Below are 21,064 nucleotides of genomic sequence, written 5' to 3' on the forward strand. Positions count from 1 at the left end.
GTAGCCACTACGTCCGTGGCGGGAAGGGGTTAATGTTTGCAAAGATTGCCTGGCTATCATAAGAAAAAAGACCTTTCCACTTTGGATCCAATACAGTTCCATACCATGTAATACCACAGGTGCTGCCACCACATCCCTATTCCTCTTCATCACTCTATATTACAGCACCCCATTAAAACATCATCAAACCTCTACGCACCGCAAGTGAACCATGACCAAATCACGTCACACCATAGAACACACCTCATCATGCTTCATCATACTATACAATACGTAGTCAGGTCTTTGACGGTGGCCTTCTGTATTGATGTTAGAGAAGTGGAACTCAAAAATGTCTAGGATAGTATCATGTGACCAAGTGGTAGACAAGCTGAATGATCAACTGGGTCACTTCAATATGATTTGGGAACAGTTTATATGACCAAGCCCTCTCACATAGATTACACCATTAGCCTTTTCTTGTAAACATGAGACATCTCTGTTTCTGAAAATAAAAACAATCGGGAACACAGTTTTATCAGCAGGCTGAGGCATATTGTATATTTTATAACAACTGAGATAAAAATGTTTCCAGTGGTCAGTGGGTGGAAATAGGAAAACATCTAAATGCTATGTTATACACTTAAATGATGTCTTCTCAAACTCTTAACAGAGAGGGAGAGGGTTGTGTGGGTTATGAGACATACAAGGGCTTCACATGCGAATAGGACTCTACATGGGATTTTGGGATTTATGTACATTAATATGTCTTAAGTAGATTTTAGTCATAGATTATAACTGTGATTAATACTCGAGTGAAGCAGATGTATAATGGCTAAAATAATAATAAAGAAATATTGCATATAAAAACCATAGTCACACATCACATTACAGTATGCAACACCATACAACACCACACCATTTAACACACTTATCTGACACATCCTACAATTCAGCTCAACACCGGAATGCTACAGCTCATCACACTGTGCTGCACAATATAATGGCACTTAACACCAGACCACCACACCTCACCATAATTCATGAACAATACACCACACTTCATCAAAATACTTGACATTACACCACACTATCGTATATCACAAAACGGTACAATGGATAAGACAACATAACCTTCCATGCAAGGCCACTGCTTATAAGACACCCTAGAATCTTAGCACCCTACACCATACCACAACATTCCAAATGTCATGATCTGCAGATCACACTAACCTATGATAACATGGGAGGTGAGAAAAACCTTTTGTGACAAAGGTCATGGGTACATATTTCTTCAGAGGCAGGAGAGTTCAGTGGTGTGCACAAAGTGTGAGAGCCTTTGTCTCTTATGAGTACACTAGGTGCAAAACATGTGCAGAGTGAAAACAGGCTACAACTCCAAAGACACCATGGGACTCCAGGAGTCTTGCAATGGTTGTGGCTATCTTGAAATGGTAGAGTATATATTCATCATACTGTAATGTGTTCTGTTCTTTGCATGGCAAGGCGGATACTTAGTTACTGCCACAATTTTCTTGCCAGAGTTGCATTACACATGCTATGTCTGGAGTTATCAAAAACGTTTGTATCCAGAGAAGTATTTTAGGATAGCATTGCATCAAAGGATATAGACTTTGATATTTTGAAAAGTCTTTTTCTGGTGTCATCCTTTCCTACAATATGAATTCTAGCATCCACTCTTTTTCTCAGCACGAGGAGCAACACGGGTCCTCATTTGTACAGACTTGTTTATGTTTTCTTTAGTTGTAACATGGTATTAAGGTATTGACAATGATGGGGAAGTGACTGCTTGTTGTAAGGGAAGTTTGAATACTAATGTGTATTACTTATGCTACAGGTGATTAACTTGTGCTAAGAATGATTCAGAGCCCAGATTTACTTTACAAATCAAAGAAGGTAAATACAAGCATAGAAACAAGTATTATAGTTCACGTATTCTCTTGCAGCGATAATATAGATTCCATTTGGGTTTCAGCTATAAAAAGTCTTGGAGTTTCAACCTCCTACATAGACATGAAGGTATACATAGTACCTGTTTTGCTCTCTTAACCCACTCCCTTTCCCACCAATCAGCTGCAGACCAGCATAGTACTTATGCTTGGTTATCAACCATTTCAGATTCAAGTTGTGAGGTTCGTGCTACTCTTACATGAAACAACATCACAAATAGTCTATTCGATAATATACAGAAAGAGAATGTGGAAATACCCAAAACAGAAGCTCTGAGAAAACCAGAAACTCACATGAGTTGGACTGGGGGACACAAGGAGAAACCTTTGGTAAGCACAGGAAAACTCTAGTGCTCAAGACATGTAACAGGGCTGAGACACCATAACCTGGTGACTTCTGTAGTGTTCTCATTGTGAAGTGATTTAATGCCCGTAGGGCATGTTCGCACTATATATGTCTGCCTGACAGAAATGTTCCAGCATTGCAGGTAAAATAGAAACACAGAATGCAAAACGCTTTCCTTGACCATTGTTATCTTTCAATAACACCTAGATGTTCTTTGTGTTTACTCATTAAAACATTCTAAATCTAGGCCTATTTGAACAACAAGGCAGATATCTGAACTATTAGCACAACAGGCACACTTGGAGACCCAAGGATGGTGTGCCTCACCCTACTAGTGGGATACTGACAACACAATAAAGAACTTACCTACAGACCTAACAATGCAACTTGAACACTAGCACATGTCTCACAGTCACTCCTGCACAGGGTGACTCACTAGCTCCTCCAGTGTATGGCGATCTCAACAGGAAAAGCCCACAAGCGAGCAGACAAGCTCTGGGATGTGAATGTTGGGAAAGGACATATAAACTCTGTGCAATTCTAATATGCTCCCAGAGAAGTAAAACACTATGGCCCACATTATGACATTGGCGGTAAATGCCACTTACCGCCATGCTGACGGCTGCCAACATACCACCGCAGTGGCGGATATCTGTTCACCAAAATTATGACACACACACACCAATCCGACAGAATACAGCCACATACACAAATCCGCCAGACCAAAGGTCAGTGATAAAGTGGCGATCCCAAAACCCATACCGTTACACCAACAAAACAACGCCTATCATATTATGACCCACGAATCACCACGGCGGACATTCAATGTAAGCCATTGGCGGTACATACCGCTGCGCACAGAACGGACATCCACATACAAAACAACACAACATTGGCCAATACCAAATACACACACACCTGACACCCATACACACACCCACACCACTATAAAACACACACCCACATTACCCACAACCCCTTACAAACACCAATTGCTACCAGGACACTGAGAAGAAGAGCACAGAGACAACTAGACACACACACCGCTTACACCCATACACCCCTCACGCTCTCCACATCACACACCCCACCACGTTACCCAACACACCCTCACCAACACACATCACACAACACCCGTGGCACCACAAAGGCACCCCTGTTTCACTGAGGAGTAGTTGAGGGTCATGGTGGAGGACATTGTCAGGGTAGAGCCCCAGCTCTTTGGAGCACAGGTACAGCAGATATCCATTGCAAGGAAGATGGAGCTATGGCGGAGAATTGTGGACAGGGTCAACGCCATGGGACAGCACCCAAGAAAAAGGAACGACATCAGGAAGAGGTGGAACGACCTACGGGGGAAGGTATGTTCCATAGCAGGAAGACACCAGCTCGCCATACAGAGGACTGGCGGTGGACCCTCACCTCCTGCCCCACAGCTCACACCATGGAAGGAGCAAGTACTGGCAATACTGCATCCTGAGGGACTCGCTGGAGTAGCCGGAGGACTGTACCCTGGTAAGTCAACATTTACTACCTATCACCCCCAACACCTGCATGCCATCCCACACCCTCACTACCATCACTCCACTACATCCCACACACTGCACCTACACATCTCACTAACTTCAATGCCAAGTCCAATGCCAAGCCCTGCATGCCATACCAATGCATGGACAGCCCTCCCAGCCCTGCATGGACACCCATCACTAAAGCATGCACAGCATAGGGAAACTAACAATCCCACAATACATCACCATACACAAGCAAAAGCTGGCAGGGCAACACCAACCATAGAGGGAAAGCTAAAGAAGTACAAATGTCATACACTTGAAGCATAATACACCACTTACATCCCCACAGGTACCCCAGCCAATGTCAGTGGAGAGGAGGTGCCACCACTATCAAGTCCCCCAACAGAAGAGGGCCCCAGTGATGATAGTAACACTGGACTTCTGGATCTGGAGGACTGACCTGGCCCATCAGGGACCACTGGACAGCCAGTCACCAACGCCCACTCACAGACCACCACAGATCCTCCACCATCAGGATCCAACACCACAGGCACCCACCCAGCGTACCCAAACCTATGTCTTCAGGGCACGTCAATCAGCAGTGTGTCCACCTGTACAGGGACCCCAGGCCACACCTCGCCCCCAAGACAATTAGGGACCTGGGTTCAGTGGCAGTGGGCACACCATTCAGGGAACAGGGGCACAGGCCAACAGGGAAACTGGGAGGACTGCTTTGCGCTAGGGGTAGGACAGGACAAGGGAACCGACTCTCCAGGAGGCACTCTCTGAGATCCTGGGAGCCTACCAACGTTCTGAGGACATGATGGGCCAGATTCTAGACAACGTGCAGGAGAACAGGCGGCTGCAGGAGGGACAGTATCAGGGGATCAGGGGCGACTTGCAGGCCATTAACAACACCCTGATCTCTATAGCAGGGGTGCTGGCAGACATGGCCAACATCATGAGGGAGGCAACAGCACCTCAGCGGGCCCATACCACTAGCCAGTCCATCGACCAGGCCTCCACTTCCGCTAGTGGGCAGGAGGCCCTGCCACAGGACCCACAGGCCACCAACACCCCTCCCCCTGCAGAAGGTGAACTACCCAGAAAACGTTCCCTGCGACCCAGACAGAAGCCAGAGACACTTGCCAAGACCACCGCCAGGAAATTATACTTTCCTGATTGTCCCCCTTATGTCCCACTCAGTCACCTTGTCCACCTTGAACAGCCATTGCTCCCCTTACTATGGCCCCTTGGACAAGGCACCTGTGCTACAAACACACTGGAACAATACCCTGGACTTTCCTCCATCATCACCCCATTCCATTGCACTTTCCCCTCTATTTCTTAGCACTACAATAAACACCCTTTGAAAAAACTCGACTACTAGTCTTTCATGTATTGAAAATTTGTATTGATGGAAACAGCTACATCCATTGCACATGAACTATACATAGAGAGAGCATAGAAAGAATGACCTGTAGCTGGCTGTAGTGATCACATCTGGACATTGTTGTCCTATCACCAGGATCTGTAAAATGATAATCCATAGGTGACAGTAAGAAGAGGTAACAAGTGGGTAATGCCAGCATACCACACAGAATACACCAATAGTCATAGAAATGTGAAGTTGCACTGTCTCACTTTTGTGTCATTGGAAGTACTGACGGGATAACTGATGTTCTGTTGTCCACATCCTCATTCTCTGCCTCCTCATCCTCACTGTCCTCAGGGTCCACTGCTGTCACAGGGGCATCTCCAGTCACCTCCTCCTGCAGAAAAGGCACATGGCGTCTGAGGGCCAGGTTGTGCAACATGGAGCATGCCACTACTATCTGGCAGACCTTCTCGGGTGATTAGCACATGGATCCACATGTCAGATGGAGGCACCTGAACCTGGCCTTTAGGAGGCCAAAGGTCCTCTTAATGATCCTTCTGGTTCGCCCATGTGCCTCATTATAATGTTATTCAGCCCTCGTCCTGGCATTCCTCAAAGGGGTCAGCAGCCACAATAGGTTTGGGTAGCCAGAGTCACATGCAGGCATTGAGGGGCAAAATTTAGCCACACACTATCCTATTAGGTTAACATCAGAGGCATATACTAACATACACTGGTTGGGGACCAAGGCTCACCTATAAGCCACACCCTGTGCCTCTGTAGTTGGCCCATCACATTTGGGATGCTGCTATTCCTCAGGACAAAGGCATCATACACCAACCCAGGATATTTAGCATTGACGTGGGAGATGTCCGCCAGGCACACCATCTGCACATTCATGGAGTGGAAACTTTTACAATTCCTGTACACCGGTTCATTCTGGCGGGGGGACAAACGCAATATGTGTCCTGTCAATCGCACCAATAATATTGGAGATATGTCCCATTACATAGAATCCGGCCTTCACTGTGGCAAAATCTTCCACCTGGGGGAAAGCAATGTAGCTGCACATGTGTTTTACCAGGGCAGACAAGACTCTTGCCAGCACGATTGAGAACATTGGCTGTGGCATTCCTGCTGCCAAGCCCACTGTCACTTAGAAAGAACCAGTTTCCAGGAAATGGAGCACTGATAGAATTTGCACAAGAGGGGGGATCCCAGTCAGATGACAGATAGATGAGATCAGGTCAGGCTCCAACTGGGCACACAGCTCTGTGATTGTGGCCCTGTACAGTCTGTAGGTTAGGATAATGTGCCTGTCCTCCAGTGTAGCTTTGTCTACCAGGGTTCTGTACACGGGGATATGTCTCCATCTCCTATTCATCTGCAGAGGTAGGCATCTAAGGGACACAAGAGTGAGTAGGCTGTCACAATTTGAACAACTAAACCACAACAGCAGTCCACAACGTGCAATTAGGTATTTGGACAGTGTAAATTTCAAAGTATGTGCCTATTTATCTTGTGACGCAGCAATTATAGATAGGCCTGTTCACCCCCCCCTGAAATGGCAACTGCCTTTTCTGTGTGGAGGGACAGGTGGAAGTGAGGTAATTCCGCTGATATTGGGTGTTGTGGCGGTAGGCAGTCTTGAACCGCCGTGCAACTCCTCATTGGATAATATTGGGCCCTATGGAGTACAGTAGCCAATGGGGATGTACGCTGGCGGTGACGGTGTACACCGCCACAGACGTGACCGCCATTTTCTAAATCATTCCTCACTTGTTTCCTGACCTTCAACAGGAGAAGACCTACACTGCATGTGCTGCTGTGACCTGTGTCTGGAACCTACCATGGCCTGTGTGACTGGGGAAAGGGCCCCAGCCTTCACTTCGGAGGAGTTGGAGCGACTGGTGGATGGGGTCCTACCCCAGTACTGACTGCTGTATGGGCCTCCAGACCAACAGGTGAGCACACTGTGGGCAAGATGCATGTGGCATGGATGCATGGAGATGTGTGTGAGGGCATTGTGTAAGGGGGGAGCTTATCTGTTGGTGGTGTACATGTTGTGCGCTGGGCAATGTGTGTGCCAATGGTGATGGAAACAGGTATGGTGGGCCATGTGTGTTACAGCCTGGACTATTAGTTTAATGGTGTTCTCCTATCTTTCTTGCCTCTACAGGTCAGCACCCATCAAAAGAAGGGAATATGGCGTGCCATCGCCAAGGAGGTGCGGACCATGGGGGTCTATGGCAGGCGGAGCACCCACTGTCGGAAACGGTGGGAGGACCTGAGATGCTGGGCATGGAAGACTGCGGAGGCCCAGCTGGGGATGGCCTCTCAACATGGAAGGGGTGCCCGTCGGAACCTGACCCTCCTGATGGCCCGCATACTGGCAGTGGCGTACACAGAGCTGGATGGGCGCTTGAGGGAATCACAGCGGCCACAAGGGGTCTGAGTACAGTGGGTATCATTACAAATTTTGGCTGGTGGGGTGGTAACCGGGTGGTGATTGTGTGTTAGTGGGTGCCACTAAGGACAGCCAGACATTGCAGCGTGCGTTCTCTGAAGGGTAATGGTTGCATGGCAAATACAGGTAACCTAGCTTGTTAGTAGTCACTTCCAGGCAGGGCATCGTGGGTCCCAGGAGTGCTCCAGCTGGCGGAGTGTGCTCCTCATCATGCCTTGGTGACTAGCCATATCACTGGTAGTGCAATGCATATCGCGTAGGCCTGTTCCATGTGTGCAAGGGTGCTGTGTACGCCAACGGTGGTGTTGGTGCAGTCATTGACCCAGTGTATCCTTTGTCTCTCTCCCCCCTTTCTTGTTTTGTCATCCTGTCCTTGTGTGCATTAGCATCATGTGGCGGAGGAGCAGGGGCACCAGCGACAGAGGCAGCTGCATCCCACATGACCCTGGAGGCAGAGTCCACTGACGCCGAGGGAACCAGTTGGACAAAGGGCGAGGGGAGCACCACGACGGAGACTGGAGGGGACAGCACAGACTCTGATACCTCCTCCAGTGGGAGCTCCCTGGTGGTGGCGGACACCTCTGTGACCACCCCAGCTGCAGGTACAGACGCCATCCCCGTACCAGGACCGCCCTCCCAGTAGCCCCTCAGCGAGTTGCCCGTGTCCGCTCACCGAGGAGGGTGGGCATCTCCTTCGCCCCAGGCACCTCAGACCCTGCCCCAGTCAGCCCTGCTGCCCTGAGTGAGGAGGCTTTTGGCCTTCTGAGATCCATCTCTGTAGGGCAGTCAACCATTGTGAATGCCATCCAGGGGCTCCCATCCCAGATGCAGCAATGCAGTGCATTCCTGGAGGGCATTCACGGTGGATTGGCGGCCCAACAGAGATCGATTCAGGCTCTGGCCTTCTCTCTAATGGCAGCCATTGTCCCTGTTTCTACCGCCCCCCCTCCAACTACCACTTCCCAGTCCAACTCCCCCTCAACCCCAACCCATCCCAGGCACACATGCAGATGAGCATTCACACAAGGCAACACACAAGAGTGGCACAGGCACACACAAGCACCACACTTCATCCCACAGGCACTCACACAAACACCATAGAGTTGTAGACACTACAACATCCACAGCCTCCACTGTCTCCCCCTCCTCCTCCTCCACCTACCTCCCAGTCACGTCCACACTCACAACTGCATGCACTACATCTAAATCCACTATCAGCATCACCGCACCAAGCAGAACACACACCTCACTGGCAGACACCTCCACAACAACCATGCACGCATCACCTGTGTCCTTTCCCAGTGTGTCTGTCCCCTCCCCAAGGGACACAAACGCAAGCACTCACACACCCAACAGCCATCCACCTCCCATCATCATACAGCCCATGCACCTGCACCCAAATCCAACAGACATGCACCTCCAACAACCACTCCCTCATCCTCCACTCCCATTACTCCTCCCTCCTACCACCCCAACGTCCCTAAAAAGCTTTTCCTTTTCTAAATTGACCTCTTCCCTACCCCTCCCCCCCATTCTGCCCATATGGGCAGGGTACCAAGGACACAGCCCAGCACCTCAGCCAAACAGTCCACGGGGACAGTGGTAGCACCACCTACTCATGGTGGTAAGGATACCAGACCTATAACACAGAAAGGGAAGGTCCCAGCACCACCAGGGAAGAAGGGGAAGGGGCCTGCACCACCAGGGAAGAGTGTGAAGAGTCCTGGACCACCAGGGAGGAGTGTGAAGAGTCCTGCACCATCATGGAGGAGTATGAAGAGTCCTGCACCAGCTATGAAGGGGAAGGGGCCTTCACCAGCTATGAAGAAGGGGAAGGATCCTGCACCACCAGGCAGAGAGGGGAAGAGCCCATCCACCCCTGCCAAGAAGGGTAAGGGATCCATGACCCATGGACAGAAGGAGACGAGGCACTCTACGCCAGCGGTAGCTGTCAGGTTAACACCACCTCCACCACCAGCTGTCACTGGCCCCCACCAGGGAGTGCAGGGTTTGCCCTGGAGGCTCCTCCAACCACCACCACAATGCAGCTATCAGACAGTGCAGGGTCTGCCCAGGAGGCTCCTCCAACCACCACCACAATTCAGCCATCAGACAGTGCAGGGGCTGCCCAGGAGGCTCCTCCAACCACCACCACAATGCAGCCATTGGACAGTGCAGGGGCTGCCCAGGAGGCTCCTCTAACCACCACCACTGTGCAGCCGCCACTGCCAGCAGACGCCATGTAGGCCATGCTCCAGCGGCTGCTTTGCGGGCTGCCCCCCTCCAGAACCAGTGGGCATATCACCCACTTGAGAGACTGTGGCCTTGCACTCCCCAGGACAAAGCAATGGGCATGTTGCCCCATCCAGAACCAGTGGGGACATTCCTGTGTTCGGCTGAGGTGCCCCCCCATCCCCCTGAGGTACCTTCCCATTTACAAAATGATGCCCCTGCAGTGTTCTCTCAGGCTACTTCAGGAAACATGTTGGGCCTTGGACTGTGCCCTGTGGCCTTGTGTGCCCTCATGACTTTGGACTGGGCATTGGCCCTTTATGGACATTTGTATATATTTGGTTCGTGTGGTGGAGTTTGCTATGCTAATACATTGTCGTTAATCCAGCATTACGGTCCGTGTTTTATTATGCCGTGTGTCGTGTGCCATTGGTTTACGTGTGCAGCTGGTTGTGTGCATGGTGTGTGAGGATGGTGTGTGTCATGTGTATGTGTGTCACTCTCGTTTTCCTCCCACCCTCCCTTGTGTGCTAGGCAGCTGTACTCACCGTCGTTGTCTTCATTGGCGTTGGTGTTCCAGGTGGAGCATGACGTAGAAGATCATCGGGAAGACTTGCTGTTAGGGTTCTATGGCGGCTTGGTTTTTCCCTGTGTCTCCAATGGTGAGTACTTTCACTTCTGAGCTCTGTTTCCACCAGGCTTTTGATGGCACCGGAAAAGGTGGTGGTTTCCTGTATCATAATATGGTGGGCGGTACTTTGTCTCCCACCTGGCTGTTGACGGCTACCGCTGTGGTGACTGTTGTTTCCGCCGCGGCGGTTGGTGTGGTACATTGGCTGTCTATGGGAGTTCTCACCACCATGGTCATAATTTGGCAGTACTTCTTGCCAGCCTGTTGGCGGTATTACCGCCACTTTATCACTCACCGCCAGGGTCATAATGAGGGCCTATATTCTGAACACATAAAGCAAAACGATGTGATCAAGGTCCTGCCAATGACATTTGGCAAAAGATTGAAAAAGCAAAGTACACCAGAGAAGCACTGCCTTCATGGACAAACTCATCACACTGGTCACACATCCATGCACCCTGGTGTAGGGGCAACACACTGTCCATGCATCCACACACTGTGACCTTGGGGAGTTGTGTCAAGAGCAAACAAAGAGAGTGTCAGTTTGCATGGGCTCAATCGTGGATATAGACCCCAATAGTGAGTGTGTATGGTTCACTGCACCAAACTCACACTCCCCCCACTGGCAGTGAGGAGGCAAGCAGGGCAGACACCAATTCCACAGAAAACACACAGACCTTCTCTCTGCCCAACCCAAAAGGCTACTGACTTCCACTTCATGGCAGTGGATCTAGTGTTGAGATATCCCACTAGCCACTGCCAAAGCAGCTACACCCACCCAGCTTGTACTGCAAGCCCCCAAGTATATGTCCCCAACAAGTACAACTCATGTTTGAGCTAGATCAAAGGGCAATGCAGACCCTCAGCAAAATGCACCAAGTTGGCAGCAATTCAAAAACACTCCTTTTAAGTGAACTTAGTGGCCCAGCCACCAAAGCACCCAGATGGCAGCTGTTGGTTAGCCACCTTAATAACTATTTCAAAGCCCCAAAAGAGACAGATGGTGAGGTCAAATGCTCTTTTTTCTACACTATGTGGGAGAAGAAATAGTCAAGCCTTTCCACAACTTCTTGAATGCCAGCTGTGAACATGAATATGAGAAAGCCATTACGAGTCTCATTGTGCAGTTTGCCCCCCAACTGACCCTGGACTTTGAAGTGCTAAAATTAAGGCAATCCCACCAGAGAGAGGGTGATTCATTATATATGTTTTACACAGGACTACAAAAGCAAGCAAACGCTTGTACCAAAGGCAACAAGAACGACCAGAAAAAGGAGCTGCAGGTGCAAATAATCCAATAATCTAAGGATGTGGGTTGATCCCGGCGGTCGTACTGAGCTCCTTTCTCTGGAAGATACACATCTTGATGGCAGAACTTACTCCTACGAATTATCAAATACCAGAACAGAACAAATGAAATCGATGTGAACTAAGGTATCGATCAAACACGAACAAGAATACCTCGACCAAGAAAGCGTGCATGCTGTCAAATAGTGGTGTCTGCCTCAAGATGTATCAAAGACTAAGAAAGGTGGAATAAGCAAAAGGAAGGAATGATGGAACTGTGAAAAGCCATTGCACTTGATAAGCGAATGCCCAGTGAAGAGAAAATCTCTCAAGCTGCAGCAGCACCAACCCTTTCACTGAAGTCTGCAGAGGGGGAAGATGCAATGTGACCATGGCGCACACCAGGCCAAGACCTACACATGGTCATGGACAAGAGTTAAGAGGAGCATCCCATATGCAGTTGGAGACACCGCACAGTAGAGATAGAATAAGATGAGGAAATAAGGTCTTCGTGGTAGCATTCACTAGAGAAGACCCCATTCGGGAAAAATCCAAGCCAACATGCCAAGTGGAGATATAAGCCCTACGGGTCACAGCACTATTCAACATAGGAGCATCAGTGAAGGTCAAGTGTAGAGAACAAGACAATCAGCTATGACCATACACAAAGCTCACACTGACAATCAAAATATTAGCATATGGAAGCTCAGAACCACTGGGTCTTGCCAGCACATTTGTTGCAACCATCACACATGAAGTCAGTAGCAGTTGCATGAAGTTCTTTGTAGCCACCACAGAACTGGGTCATTAATCAGCTGTTTGATAGCAGACTAATTGAACTTGAACTTTTGCATTTGCCTTCCACTCATGTGAAGTCGATGATATCATATAAGCCTTCAGCGGTCTTTGCAGAGGACTATGCTGCTTCAATACCCAACCAGTAAAATTACACATCGACCCCAGTCATTATAATATTTGGATGACCACATTCGTCATTCCCAACTCAACAATCTTGCCCTTGGCACTGTTAGACCAAGACCTCCAAAGAAGAAGGAAGAAGAAGAACGAGGCTGCCAGCGTGGTGAGAGGAGCTAGAGTGAGCAACATCAAACCAGGGGACTTGGTTCTGGTTCAGAGCCATCACACAGGAGGAACATTTAGGGTGACAAGAAAGGTAAGACAAACTGGTTATGGCCAAAAGATGACAAAAAAATCACCATGCCCAGCATTTCATAGCTGGGAGATTATGTGGGTGAAACTGGAACATGAAGAACCAGCTAACCAGCCAACAGCAGAACCAGCCAAGGCCAAACAAACACACCTGTAGGGCACAAGGTATGCTTGTACTGCTTTGGCATAATGTCCCAAAGGCAATAAGTTACACTAGGTAAATTTGTCAATGGACTGTGGACTAAATAAGTTCCTGTATGAGCTGCTGTTTAGTAACCCCTGTTGGATAGGAATGTAGTGTCACACTTTCCACATATCTTGACGGCGTCAATAAAGAAGGTGTTTGAGTGGTGGGGCTTAGCTGTGGCGCCGCCTTGCGCTCACTAACAGACTGCAGGGACTTATGTTGTACACCTGTATATGCTCATAACACAAATCTTTGTGACCAAGATCTGCTTCAACAACGAGTTGTCTTGCTATGGGGTTAAAATGGGCCTCTCCTCGCGCGGTCGACTAGTTTGCTGGAGGCTACAACATTTTCTCCCGGTTGTTTGCTGGGAGCTGACAGAGGCGTGAATCACTCTGTGTATGGAGCTTAGCTGAGCTGAGCCGCAGCATGTCGAGCTGGCCTTTGATGCAGACTGGTTGGACGGGATCCTGGTCGAGGGGAAACCGGTTGGACTGGTCTGTTATGCCAACAAATTGTGGTATGATTATAGTCGGCAGAATGCAGAAACCTGCCCAGCCAGTTGAATGAAGCACATATTAGTTTATTCATTCCGCGCTCTCGGTGTCTGAGGTGAAGCTGGTGTGCGGCTGGGTGCTCTGCACGGGAGCTGCTTGCTAGCCTGCCCTGCAGCGTGTCTCGCGCTGGACGGAGGGGCGTCGAGCGTGCAAGGAAAACGGTGAGTGAGCGTAATATTCAAATCCTGGGCATTCACTTTTGCAGAAATGTCCTGTTGTCAAGCAAGCGCCATGTCACGTTTTCAAAAATAGAGACAGGGCATTTTGCACATTATCCGTTTCTGTAATAATGGATATATCACACTGGGTTTTCTTCGCACTAAAGTTGTGTCCCCGGGCAATAAACCGGAGCAAGCCTATTTCTCGACACTGTTGTGGAGTTTACACAATGAGATTAGGAACATATGCGCTGCTCGCTTTTCAATAGGGAATGATTGGACTGTTTGAGGCAAGCCAGTTGGGTCCATGTCGCGTGATATAGGTAGCTAAAATACTGCACAGTGAGTTTGCACTTCTTCAACAAAGATCCTTCTAGGATCAGGATGTTCTCGCTAAAAGGCATTAGACGCAACGCACGTGTTATAATGGTTTAAATATCTCCATGCTTGCTCTAGAGCGAAAAACCGTGACCAGCAGCGGGTCTTCTATTCTGTATGTTCTTGAACAAAGATGTGAACATCTTTGTAGAGCTACCTACACAGAACCTAAAGTCACCGAACGTTTTGCTAAACTCGGTTGTTGCCTCCTAAGCTCCTAAATTAACGTATATGAAAACATGTTACTTTTACATGCGCAGTCTGACACGCTGTTTTTCACTTATACACAATATTTGGTATGTGGGAGTACACCTATTTTTATGAGCTCAGTTTTGAATTAGCTACTGTTGTGTTCCCCTTACAAACTCGCTTCTTAACTTTATTAATACAATGATGTGACAGCGAGGTATTCCGTTTGAAATAAACTCTTTACTCAGACTTTTAAGTCTCAGATGAAGGCTACTGTGCCAGTGTGGCTGAAATGTGGCTAGAGGCTCCGACACAGGACACGTTAGTGTAGGTATGGGGCAGTGTCATGAAGATCTGCGCCGGCTCAGCGCACAGCCGAGTGCCTGCCTGTCTTTTGTTCCGTGTCTGAGGTGTCCAAGGTTCAAACATGTAACTCCGAAATTCTTCGCGTTCAGACAAGAGGTTTATACAGCTCACGTCGGAAACACAGAGGCACTCCTTGCCCGTTGTTTCCGATTTGTGCTTTCTGCTGTTAATGCACTAATTTGGAGCACGTTCGAGTTATATGTAGGAACTTTAGACACATCAAAAGCTAAAACTCAGGCGCTCGACTCTGCACTGAGCCTGGAGCTCCAAACTCCGCTGTGCGCTGAGCATATTACACAGAGGAGGGAAGAAGGATTTGTGGACATCAGGGCATAACTTCGACAAATGCCAAACCTGGGTGCAAAGGCTACTTTGTTAGAAGAGAGCCTATCATGATCAGCTGAGATGTCTCATCATAGAATTAATTGTGGGCCTGTTTTTATGCACGGGTGCTGTGTAAAGCAAGAGAGTGGCCAGGAAATTAAAGCACCCCCCACTTGAATTATGCCTATGACCAAGTCGCTAACCTAACCCTCCTTAGAAAAGTTCACCTTACACTTATTCATTCCATTCAACCATATATCCATCCTTTCACTTGTGCGTCTATATATAACATACATGCCGACATTTTGAAACCAGAAAGAAGGAGATTTTGGAGAAAATTAATAGGGGGACTGTATTTTCCCCATAAGCAGAGGCAATTTCAAGCAAGAGACTGCTATTCTCCTTTTTTCGTCTTGTTCTCTTTCTCTATTTCCTTAAATGTGCACGTCAGCCCATTGCCCAGGTCCTCTGCCTTGCTATTCTCTAATAGTATTGTCTGCAGACCTTGACAGAAGAGACCAATAACTAACCCGTTAATGTTTTAGTTTACCATCATCGTGACGACTTCCGCTTAAGCTGCTGAAACCAGGAGGGGTGGCATAAGCCACTAGTCCAAGGTGCATTCATTTAACCCGATATTTCCCAGAGTTAAAGCATGATTTACAGATGGCCCAGCTTTGAAGTGTTTGCCCCTTTGGGTTCTGTGCTGCGCCGTCTGTAAACAATGTACTGATTCAGAGAAATAGAGGGTTATATAAATGCACTTTAAAAAGTGCAAGTGCATAAACACAGGTGGTCTGTTCTGCCCTGAGCCACCACAGCTGATCATGAAATGAACCAAGTGTTTGCTTATGATAAATATCAACAGTGCCTTAGATCCCAAAAACATCCAACCTTGCTAACACAAACTTCCTAACACAACACAATATGTTTTAGCAAAACACATGTTAGCCCATTGGGGCAGTAAGGCGCTACATAACAGATGCTTATTATTAACGTCCTCAATGGTACTCATTTTATTGACCTCAGAAGGATGGAAGGCTGAGTGAGCCCACTGGGATTCAAACCTGTAATCTTAAAGTCAAACACAGCTTTGTGGAGAGACTGCTTTAGTCCACTGAACCACAAACCAGCCCTTAATTCCCCCCCCATAACCACCAACATCTAATAAAACTCAGCTGTCCTCTTGACATCAGCAATTGCCATGCGCCCTGACATTATTTCCTTTTCCTCATCTACCCATTTTTTCTGACCCGTTAAACATTTCCCCATTTCCCCATTCATTCGTTACCAGAACATGGCAACTTTAATGCACCCCAGACATTTTGTTGGTTGGTTTGGGAGGGATCCACTGGCATTTCTTTTGTTTTTGAGGTTTGTGCAGCCCGTGCACCAAACCCCATTAGTATATAGCACTAGCACCGGAAATAAACTCGCAGCAGCATAAACAGAGCCATACATGGGTGGGGGAAAGGTTCAATAGTTTTTTTCGTTAACTGTGTGTAAAACGCAATCATTTCAATTATGCTGATGTCATAAATAAATGCATGTATCATTACACATTGGACCATGTTTATCCTGTGACACATATTATTGCTGATCAGGCGTACCTTAAAAAAACTCAATAACATTTGATATATACATTTTGCCTTTGGAGAGTAGTATGAGAGGCTCTGCAGCCTTGAAATGTATTTTTTAAGAGACTTAAATTTGAGATTCTGTTTGTGGGTCCATAGTGCTTGGGGAAGCATTGGTGTGGAGTTTGACGTTCTGACGTCATAAGCATGCTTACAAATACATTCTAGTGAACAATAAACGATCACCACCCCATGTTAAACTCAAAATATAGCTATCAGTGCAAAAACTCGATGAGAACTTTTGGGTCATATCTCTATTTAGGAAGGAACTCAGGAGTTCTGAATTTCTATATTAATCATTATTTTGTGTGTGATATCATTTAATGGTGTATATTTACGTACCTTTTAAAATACTTTTCTTTTCTAACGTAATGCACTGACCAGACAATGCATTATTAAGGGGTAAACCTACAACACCTCCTTGAATAAGCCTTCTTGTTCTGCTTCATTGCTACTGAGACACAAGTGCTATCAAGAAATTCTTGGTCTTTTCAATCTGAAGTTCATTAGTACCCTGACCGCAGGACACCAATGGTAAATGTCTCCAATTTTTTTGTGCAAATTGGCTCAGTACAGACTCAACACAATAACAGCCCTGAGATGTCACCAGCAAGTCTCCAACACTCTTGCAAAGATAATACCTGCAGGTTGGTGGTGGCCATCTGGGCTGCAAATACATTTTTGGCTTCTGGGGGCTCAGTCCCACGAGACAACCTCTTCAAAGGCTTTCGTCTTCTGGGTCTTGATCACTGCCTTAGCAAGGAGATCAGCCGCTCACCATGCATTCAGCCATACAACTTCCTCTTCCTCTGGGAAGGTCAAGGAAAAAGGCCTCACTCCTCAGTATGAGTCATGCTTCCAAGCTGGTGGTAATAAGCATCTGAGCAGGCTTTTGTCTCAGATTTCCCAATGGAGAGGAAGGACAGGCACAAAGGAATAAAGAAACGTGATATTCAGAAGGAAGCCCATATTTCTTGAGTGGTGTCTCTGCAATTCCTATGCAGTCCTTGGCAGAGCACAACGTGGGGAAATTGCAGATGCCACAGTGTCTTGATTGGGCCTCAACCAAGTCGTCACCCCAAGAGGAAGTGACTTACCGGCTAACAAGCTTGTAGGCAGAGTTGCCAGCAGCATAACTATGTTTGGTTAATTTGGTCCTCACCATGTATAGCAACAATAAACCAAACAAGGTTAAAACGGTTATGTTCTTCCGAGGCCCAAAAATAAAGGCTTCAAAAACAACAAAGAAGCCCAAATGTTTTTTTTCCCTGTGCATGGAAACTACCATTTTTTAGCATGCAAGACATCCCTGGGAGAGAATACCCACACATCCACTCCATGACAACACACACATCCAAACACAGAGCACATAAGGTGGTTAAACTAAAGATCGACCATAGGCTCGCAGAGGGGGAGAAGGACTCTACGAGGGAGACTTCAGTGGATTATACCTGAGGGCAGTAGACCTTCTCCTCACATGTGTACCGTTAAAACGTACTGTGTTTCCAAACTATTGATCCAGCTATCATGATCTTATAGTCTTCTAATAGCTGGGTTTAAGTGACAGCTGCCTCTCTCTGCAGTAGATAAGGGGGACATTTTGGGAGCCCTCTCATCAGTAAAACATAATGATCTGCTGCGCACAGTCAAAGAAAACAGTCAGAATACGTAGTAGATTCACATACTGTGAAGTACACCGAGGGAAACTCAAACAGGAAAGTCAGTAAGAAGTGAGAACTAATGGCGTGGCTGTTTGCACAATGCAGGCACGTGTTTCCCAAAGCCCTCTGCCCATCAGTTTCCAAAGTTAATCTGCTTTCAAAAGCTCCCGTTCCCCAGCAATATGATGTTATGGATATTATGCACCAAATGTGACGCATGAAGGGGTCCCTGGATCAAATACACCCTGCATGATGAGTTCATTAATCACGGTTCAGTAGTAAGGATGGTGGTTTTTCATGGTATTTAAGAAATATAATGCAATGGTAACGTAGAATGACTGCCACCGTTAGTAAGTATGTTTCTAGGAAATGCTGCGGACCGTATTTGCCTACAGGGTGTAACTTTCATACACATAATTGCATTCTCTAGCACAATGCCCTTTAATTCATACATTATGGCTATCAGTGACATCATTAGCATTAAGTTGTTTAATATCCTACTAATGGGGCATTAGAGTTGTGGGTGGTGGTCAAGGCAGCTTTACTGCATATCTTACACGTCTAAATCTTGTTACAACAATAGGTGTAATGATAGGATGACAGGCAAACAAGACTCCATTTGGCTAAACACTCAAGGAAGACTAAAAACCAAGAGAAAACAAAGGGTGACATTTGGAGCCTGGGGGATGCCCTATCACCTACTTTGCAGTTCCTCCTCCCCATTTAGAGGTGAGGTAACTGCAGGTTTCTGCTGCCGGAGACTGAGCTGGCTGTTCCATTTAAAACCTTCGGTCAGGTGGCCTGTCTGACATTGGAACGGCCAGATCACCGTGTTGGTTGCCCCAGCCTGTTTAAGGCAAGGTGACCATCACTGCACTTCCCTGCAGGGGATGCCAGGTTAGGCTTGGTGGCCCCAGGCATAAAAATCAATCAGTGGTTCTGACGAGCAGGGAGACAATTACCTTCACACCAGAACCATTGCTTTTTTGTTTTACTGAAATACATTTCCAAATTGGGAGTTTGTGTGAGAAAAGCAATATGTATGCTCAGAGGGGCCAAAAAACATGGAGCCCAGTCATCCTACCATCTTACAGAAAATGCACCTAAGCACCTGAACATGCACTGCAGACAGAGAGATTCCTTTCTGGGTGCATGTGAGGTGCAGGGTCTTGCAAGTTATGCCATGTGTGTCTTTCTGCTGGACAGAATGTGATTCGTACAATGGAGGATGCAATACTCTTCAGTAAAATTAGAACTGATAACTAAGACAGTGAAGTAGTCCAAGGAGAGGGCTGATATTTAGGGCTGAAAAGTCAGCTATTCACTCTTACTTACTTACTACAGTAGAATAACAGAGTCAACAACAACGTTCTCAAGAGTCCTTCACTCGGTTGTTCCTCACTCAAACTAGACTCTGTGGCAGGCGGTTGGTAGAGAGGTAGGTTTGTGCTTGGGAGAAAAAGATTATGGAATCACATAATTATTTGAAGACAGGCAGAGTCTGCTCCAAATTCAAGGTGGAAAACCTAAAGGTGTTTTTCAATTACTATGTGATGAGTAACAGATAAGTATTTCGTTGGTTCATTGCATGTGTTAGGTAGACTTCAAATGAGGTCTCATTCTTCTGATCTTCATTTCTTGAGACTCTCACTTCCGTCTCACTTTTGAGAACTGTGGATAGAAGATTACATATGTGCAGGCATTTTATGTCGGATTTCCTGATTTATCTGTCTTACTTTGCCACTAGCCCTATTTGTTAGTTGAGGATGCTGATTGAGATTACTTGTTACCATTTATCAACAATCTAGTTTTCAGGATTTCTTTAAATGGACATTGTCAGGCCATAATCTCAGTTAAGGAGTGAGTGCAATTCAGAGTGTTGGACCTTGAACCTCTACTAATTTGCTGCATTGTTTCAGGCAGTTCAATGTTGATAGAAGGTTAGAGTGGGAACTTTCTGATCTTACGACACTGGCTGATATGTAGTGTGTCATTAACCCTGGACTCCACTGGGAGCTACTGTACGGTTTAAAGTGCTTGTTTGCTGTCTAAGTTTAGACCAAAAGACTAAACTTAGACCAAACGTCTAACTTTATTTGTAGTAAAGTTAGACTTTTAGTTTAAACTTAGACCAAAGCTGTAAACGTAGACCAAAAGTCTAACTTTACCAGGAAAACAGTTAGACTTTAGGTCTAAACTTAGACATTTGGTCTAAATGTAGACTTTTGGTCTAAGTTTATATATGTGAATTGGGCCCCAATAGTTTTATGCAAAGACCGATATTCCATGGCTGATTTCCAGAAAAAAGATTAGAACAGTCTGAGCAGGAAAAACTGATGCTCACAACCCTTTTATTTACTGATGTTCACAACCCTTTTATTTGTGATGTGAAAGAGGTCTATGGCAATGTAAATGCCTATTTTGTTTACATTTGACCTTGAATATGAGATAGATTCCAATTTTGTCAGCAATTTGAATGGAAGATTACTGCCATTGCTGATTCTCTTGATTTCTATTTTCCAGTCCAACAATTATTATATTGAAATACAAGAAAAAAAGGCAACTAACTTTAAAAAGGCAGGGGTGAATAAGATCATATTTAGCATTGATGTCCTTCAGTTGGAACCACAGAGCTA

General features: G+C 46.7%; 1 protein-coding gene across 1 annotated transcript in view; it reads left to right on the forward strand.

The window, feature by feature from the left end:
• The first annotated feature begins 13,718 nt into the window (after positions 1-13,718).
• RBBP8 (RB binding protein 8, endonuclease) overlaps positions 13,719-21,064 on the forward strand; it is a 382,091-nt gene continuing 374,745 nt past the window's right edge. The window contains exon 1 of the mRNA XM_069220014.1: positions 13,719-13,876. The gene's annotated coding sequence lies outside the window, so the exon portion shown is untranslated. The remainder of the gene's footprint in view (positions 13,877-21,064) is intronic.

Source organism: Pleurodeles waltl, chromosome 2_2 (genome assembly GCF_031143425.1).
Source record: "Pleurodeles waltl isolate 20211129_DDA chromosome 2_2, aPleWal1.hap1.20221129, whole genome shotgun sequence".
NCBI lineage: Eukaryota > Metazoa > Chordata > Amphibia > Caudata > Salamandridae > Pleurodeles > Pleurodeles waltl.